Raw genomic sequence first — 7588 nt, forward strand, 5'->3', positions numbered from 1 at the left:
ACTAACATATTTGTGAAATTTAAATGGGCCAAAATGTTTTTTGTGAAAAATGATTTTTTGGGCCCTTAAGCTTAAATTTACAAAAGTTGTACATATTTTCTCATAAAATAAATAATTGAAATTGAACTTTAATTATTTATAGTAAATTGTGATTTACAAGAAATTCGGTTATAAATAAATTAATTAGAAAGTATACAAAAGAGTTTGTATACTTTGTTAATTTAGTTTATAATTTTGGTGGTTAGTAATTGGATCAAGATATATAATATTGGATCAATTGATTATTGTGATAATTAATTGATGGTGTATGATATGTGATATTATGCATGAAGGATGATCAAAAGCCCAAGTCCAATTTTCCAGGTGTATGCTAGGATATTTTGTGTTGAATGATTGTAATAATTATCAAATTTCAAGTGGGCTTGGTTTATGGCTCGTTCCCACCCCATGAGATGTATCTCTATTTTCCATGGATATTTAATTGTAAATATTAGTATAGTGGAAGATCAAGATTGGAAGATGGTGGCCTTGATGATTATGAAGATCGAAGACATGTAAATATTGGAAGCTTATGTAAAAGTTGCATTTGCATCCAATGCATTTCTATAGGATTGGACCTAGGCCCGTGTTTAGCTCACACAGGCCGTTAGTTTTGGGGCGATTGATCATCCTTGTTTTGTTTACCGTTTATAACATATGCATGATATGTTATAAATAATGAGTATGTTCGTTACTATTATGATAATAACAAAGTTGCATGAATCCGGCAAACATACGATCAAACATGGCGAGCTTTTAAATAAAATTAATGAGGAGACCTTTCAAAATTAAAAACCCTCATTTTGAATAAGATTCAAAATTAATATCAAGCACAAAAAAGGGAATTATAAAGTTGTTTATAATTTCCATGTCTTCCATCGACAATGGTGCATGATGAACGCTACCCGTGTTCCGGGCTCGGCTCATATTATTGGCGGGGCCTTGGACAACGGAAAGCTGTGACATCCATTGACGTTGTGATGTGAAATACGTGGAACTCCCATGATATCAGCTCATATTATTGAGGAAACTCATGGCGACCGTCCATTAAGGTTCAACATCGATGGGTATGGCTTGACACGTAAAGATGAACGACGTCATATTATTGGGTCCTAATCAAACGTGAGACAAAAGTTTACGTAGAGGGTTTCGTGGTGATGCAATTGGGAACTACCTTTTAGGAATTATGATTGGCTGATATTATTTGAGATCATAATTTGCTAATTCGACCTTACGTACTTACTGAGGAAAGGAGTTTCCCGTTTTCACTAGAGGGTAGTGAAAGTTATCAAAACAGTGGGAGTAAATATTTATAAAGTAAAAGTCCATACTTTATATCTTACTAAATATTTTAAAATAGTTATTAACATTTATCTGTTTTACTTTTCAGTACAAAATTTGACAATGTCTTCGATTCGCTATCCGTTATTTTCTATACTAGAAAAATACGTTTTAACAGGACCTAATTATCTCAATTGGCTAAGAAACCTGAAAATCATCTTGAATTCAGAAATGATAGCATATACACTGACTGAGTCGCCCCCTGTTGAGGCTCCGACTAGCTGCACTCCCGAGGAATTACAGACTTACAAGGATTGGTGTGACCATGACTTGCGAGCGAAGTGTTATATGCAGTCTTCTATGAATGATGAGCTGCAGGGACGTTTTGAGGATGCAAAGAGTGCTGCTGACATTCATTTTCATCCAAAAGAGCTCTTTGGTGAGCAAACACGACCTCTTAAGCATGCTACCGTCAAGGAACTAATCACTTTACGTATGTGAGATGGGGCCTTGGTCCATGAACATGGCCTAAAGATGATTGGGCTCGTGGATAAGCTTGTTGGCATGGATCTCATGTTGCCATCGGAGTTGACCACTGACGTATTAGTCTTGTCGCTGCCTAGCTCATTTGATCCTTTTGTGGTGAATTTCAACATGAACATGCTGGAGCCTACCCTTGAGGAGTTGGTGGATATGTTTGTTACCTTTGAAGCCACCATCAAGAAAGAGAAGTCGGTTCTTTATGTGTGTTCTTCATCTGGTGCGAAGACTGGTCCATATGGGAAGGGAAAGAAGCGTTTTTTCCAACGTCCCAAGAAGAACATGCCCTTGAATAGACAATCTCCGAGTCCCGCTGTGGCATCTACACCAGTAAAATCTGACAAGACCGTTTACATCTATCATCACTGCTAGAAGCCTGGACATTGGAGGCGTAACTGCAGAGAATATATTGCCCAGAAGGGTTCTGGAAACGATATTTTCTATATTGAAGTAAAAATTTCAATTAACTCTACTTCTTGGGTATTGGATACCGACTGTGGCTCACATATCTGTAATGATTTATAGGTTATGGGAAGAAGTAGAAGGCTCATGGAAGGTGAGACCTTCTTGAGGATGGGCAATGGAGCAAGAGTTGCTGCGAAGGCCGTGGGAGATGTTTACTTGTCATTGAACAATGATTCTAAGTTAATTTTAAGAGATGTTTAGTTTGTACCAGATTTGGTGAAAAACATTGTTTCCATTTCTATGCTTGATAAAGATGGATATTCTTGTTTATTTAGCAAAGGTGTCTGCAACATTTACAAGAATATATATTTTATTGGCACTGGAGAACTTGAAAACGATCTCTATAACTTAAAATTGAAAGATGTTCCACTAAACAATGTCCAAGCGATAACAACAACAAACAACAGAAAACAAGATACTCTAAATTCGGTACAATTATGGCATGCACGATTAGGACATATTTCCTAAGAAGGATGAACAAGCTAGTGGGAGTGGGCATGTTTGATATGTCCGATATTAATTCTCTCACGACTTGTGAATCAATTCTAAAAAGAAAGATGACCAAAATTCCCTTTAAGGGTCATGTGGAGCGAGCCAAAGGGTTATTGGATTTGATCCATACCGATGTATGCGGTCTGCTTAGCATCACCGACGGACATACCTACTTCATCACCTTTACCGATGACTTTTCGAGGTATGGGTATGTGTATTTGATGAAATACAAATCTAAAGCCTTTGAAAGGTTCAAAGAATTCAGAAGTAAAGTAGAGAAACAATTGGGACGAAGCGTCAAGTCACTTCTATCGGATCGAGGTGGTGAGTACTTGAGTGCCGAGTTCCAAGAGTATCTAAGGGAGAATGGGATTCTCTCGCAGTGGACTCCGCCCGCTACACTGCAGTTGAATGGTGTTTCGGAGCGTCGTAACCGGACTTTGATGGACATAGTTCAGTCTATGATGGGTTCAAAGAGTTGCCGCCATTCTTTTGGAGATATGCGATTTAGACAGCAGCACTGTTGTTGAACAATGTCCATTCAAAGGCAGTTGATAAGACACCATATGAGATATGGATGGGTAAGCCTCCCAAATATTCTTATCTTAGAATATGAGGATGCCCTGCTTATGTGAAGCAGGTAGTGGGAGATAAATTGGATAGTCGATCAATTTTATGTTACTTTATTGTATATCCAAGGAATTCAGTTGGATATTATTTCTATCATTCCAAGAAACAATTGGTGGCAAATTGATTTACAATAGGAAACTTGGGGCAGATGGGAAGGTATTGACCTTCAAGGAACGAATGGTGGCAAAAGGATATACTCAAAGACAAGGAGTTGACTTTGAGGAAACCTTTTCTCCAATTGCACTGTTCAAGTCTATAAGGATATTGTTAGCCATAGCTGCATGGTATGACCATGAGATATGGTAGATGGATGTCAAGACAGCTTTTCTTAATGGGGATATTAAGGAAGAGATATACATGTCTCAACCTGAATGGTTTACATATATCAGAAGTGAGCATATGGTATGCAAACTTCAAAGATCTATTTATGGTCTAAAGCAGGCATCAAGGAGTTGGAACCTCAGATTTGTTAGTACAATCAAAGAGTTTGGTTTTACTAAGAATCTTGAGAAACTCTGTGTATAAGAAGGTCAGTGGGAGTGCTGTGACATTCCTGGTGCTTTATGTTGATGAAATTCTACTCATTTGAAATGATGTAGGAATGTTGCAATCAACTAAATAAAATATGGTTAGCGAGTAAGTTATTAATGCAGGACCTGGGTGAAGCATCTTTTGTATTGGGAATACAGATCTATAGAGATAGATCAAGAAGATTGCTTGGTCTCACCCATTCCACATACATTGATACCATCGTGAAGTGGTTCTCGATGGATGAGTCCAAGAGAGAACATCTACCAATGTGTCAGGACGTGTCCTTATCCAAGTCCATGTCTCCCAAGATAGATGGAGAGATAGCGACGATGACAAGCATTCCTTATGCATCTGCGATTTGTAGCATCATGTATGAAATGATATCTACACGTCCTGACGTAGCTTTTGCACTAAGTTTAGTGAGTAGATATCAATCGAACCCTGGTCTTCCACAATGGAAAGCTGTGAAAGACATCCTCAAGTATTTGTGCAGGACCAATAAGTTGTTCTTGGTCTATGGGGGTGGAGAACTGAAACTGGAAGGCTATACCGACTCTAGCTTCCAAAGCGATATCGATGACTCGAAGTCAACCTCTGGGTTTGTATTCATGCTCAATGGTGCTGCTGTCTCTTGGAAGAGTTCCAAGCATGACAGTACACCAGATTACACCACTGAGGCCGAATACAATGCTGCATCAGCTGCCGCAAAGGAGGATGTTTGGATAAGGAATTTCATTCAAGAGTTGGGCGTCATTCCTAATGGATTTTCTCCTATCCCGGTGTTTTGTGAGAACACGGGAGCTATAGCTCAAGCAAATGAGCCAAGGTCTCATCATAAATCCAAACACGTATTGAGAAAGTGCCACATCCTCCGAGAGATTGTGGAAAGAGGAGAAGTGTCGATTGACAAAGTCGGCTCCACAGATAATGTTGCTGATCCACTAACTAAGCCTTTACCTGGACCATTATATGAGAAGCATCGCGAATCGATGGGTTTGAAGCATATGGTTAGTTGGCTCTAGTGCAAGTGGGAGATTGTTAGATTAGGTGCCCATCGAGCCAAGTGTTGGCCGAGTGTTCACAATGAAACTCAATGTATAAAAAATCTTTATTTTAATAATATTTGAAATTATTGTTTTGTCATATCTTTATCTGCATATCCATGCTAGTTGCATAGATAAAGTCCTTGAATATACAAATAGTAGAAAGTATATGAGATGCTCATATGACGAGTATCATGAAATTCATATTTGGAATACTGTATATTCTAAACAGTTCCTAGTCGATTCAGCCGCCGCTAAGAAGTATATAGGCCGCTCGAGTTTGAGACTAGTATCTGCGATGTGATTACCATGTTTCATTGGTAGGGGACATTGTGATGTCCGAGCATGCAGATAGGTGCTCCTTGTATAGTGCACTGAACAACCCTCCATATAGGACTTTTCAAGTGGTTCTCACTTATCGAGTGGAAACGTCCAAATTTATGGTTGTACACCATTAGTCATTATGACCCGAGACAACATTGAGGCTTTATATGCTAGCGTTGCATTTTGACTTGTTTACCGACTCATATGAGGTCATCAGGTGGCAAAGTTGGATGTTCTGTCGAAACATATAGAAGTCGATGCATTGTAGTCAGGGATTCACCGCTTACCTTCGGGTATGGATATCTTGTGTGTATGTAGTATGAAATCTCTGATCAGAGTGTTGGTGGTAATTATGAAAGGGGTTTCATAGATTACACCATCGATGTAACTACGACATAACACATAGTATATATTTTTTGACAGCTCTCGATATAGCAATAGTTGTCGAATCGATCGGGATATATGAGATGAAGAGAACGTACTGTACGCAAACCATAATTGGATGATTCTTGTAGGCACTATCATTTGATACCTAGGGAATCATGTAAGCGATGCTGCTAGGCATATAACATGATTGGTTGGGTACTATCAGACTTGAGTTCTGACATTCTTATTATCAAGGAGTTGATAAGTAAGAATGAAGCAATTGGGGTATGCTCATATAAGGATATTTTTAGTCCCGAATCACATGGAAATGTGAAGCCACGGCTAGTTGTATCAGTGAACCATTGAGGGCCACACAAGTGCTAACTTTCTAGATCCCGTTAAGAAGTAAAATAGTTCAATGTGTTGAATGCTTATAAAGGAGTTTATAAGCGTAAAAAAAATAGAAGTATGACTTCGATAAGGAGAATGTAACTTTTAATTTATGGAAGTGTTCCTAAATTAAAAGCTTGCCAAATAAATAATGTATTTAAAAATTGTGATTTTCATAAACATTATTATTGACTAAATTAAATTAATTTAAGTGTTGAATTAATTAAACACTAGTGGGCCTAGTAGAGTCCAAATAATTAAATTAATTCAAGTATTGAATTAATTAAATTACATTGGGCCATGTAGAGCTCAATTAGAAATAATTATTTAACTAGTGGGCTTGAGTAAATTCAAGTAAAGTTTAAATGGTATTAAATGTGTTCGAAATATTTAAATTTAAAGTCTATGGGCTTTGTAATTGTTACAAGCCCAAATATAATTGCATGCATGTGAGGTAAAGAGTTGGAGACTACTTTTGAATATCCAAGGCTTGGCATTCACATGCTTACTTTTGCTTTTTCATACACCAAGAAAAACTCTCCTCCTTCTCTCCTCCCCTTGATGGCTGAAATTCCTTTATCACTTTCCTTCAATTTTGCCTCTTCAATTTGTTGAGGAAAGCTTAGTCTTCTCAAAGAAAAATGGTGGTGGGCTTAATTTTTTAGCAAGGAGTGCTCATTGGAAGCTTGTAGATTTGTCTACCTTGGAAGAGATAAGTTGTTCATCATCTTAGTTGGAGCCATCATCATAGGTATATTTTTCTAAAACACCCTATGTATGACATTTGTGTGTTTTATTGTATTTGCTACACTATAGTGTTTAGGGTGCTCGGTTTTCTTGCTAGAAAAATAATTTTGAAACTATCGTTGCGCAAGCGAGCACCTTAATCGATCCCCTTTCAGATATGTGATTGATGCGAACACAGTTGGTCAAGCCCCAAGGAAAGCATAGGAGCCTTTAGAGTTGCTAGAGGGACCAATCATGAAGGGAAGTCCTTAGAGGTTCAAAGAAGCATTGAATGGGCTTATGAGCAATCAAAGAGAGCTTACGTGCAAGGAGCAAAGTGCCGAAGAGTTCATGATGTGCTACTACTTAAATTATAATTCACCCAAGTGTAGGTTGTCTGCAAGTAATATATTTCGTAAGTACGAGATCGATCCACAGAGAGGTTATTTTAAGTTTAAATTTATTAATTTATAGATTACCAAATGCAAGAACGAAGTTTACAAATTATAAATTTTATCAAGGCTCGAGGATTTATTCTTGGTTTATGCAATATTGTTTAACTAAAAGTAAAACAAAGGAAGCCACCATAAATAATGGTTCAAAGAAAATTAAATATTGAAACACACATCTAATATAATATAGTTCCCACTATAAAAATTACCGAATTCACCGATATTTCATATATGGTACCTATGATTATATATATAACTATATAAATATATAACTGCATAAAATAAATGTTAAATTAAATCAGTATATTT

Source organism: Primulina huaijiensis, chromosome 18 (genome assembly GCF_012295235.1).
Source record: "Primulina huaijiensis isolate GDHJ02 chromosome 18, ASM1229523v2, whole genome shotgun sequence".
Lineage (NCBI taxonomy): Eukaryota > Viridiplantae > Streptophyta > Magnoliopsida > Lamiales > Gesneriaceae > Primulina > Primulina huaijiensis.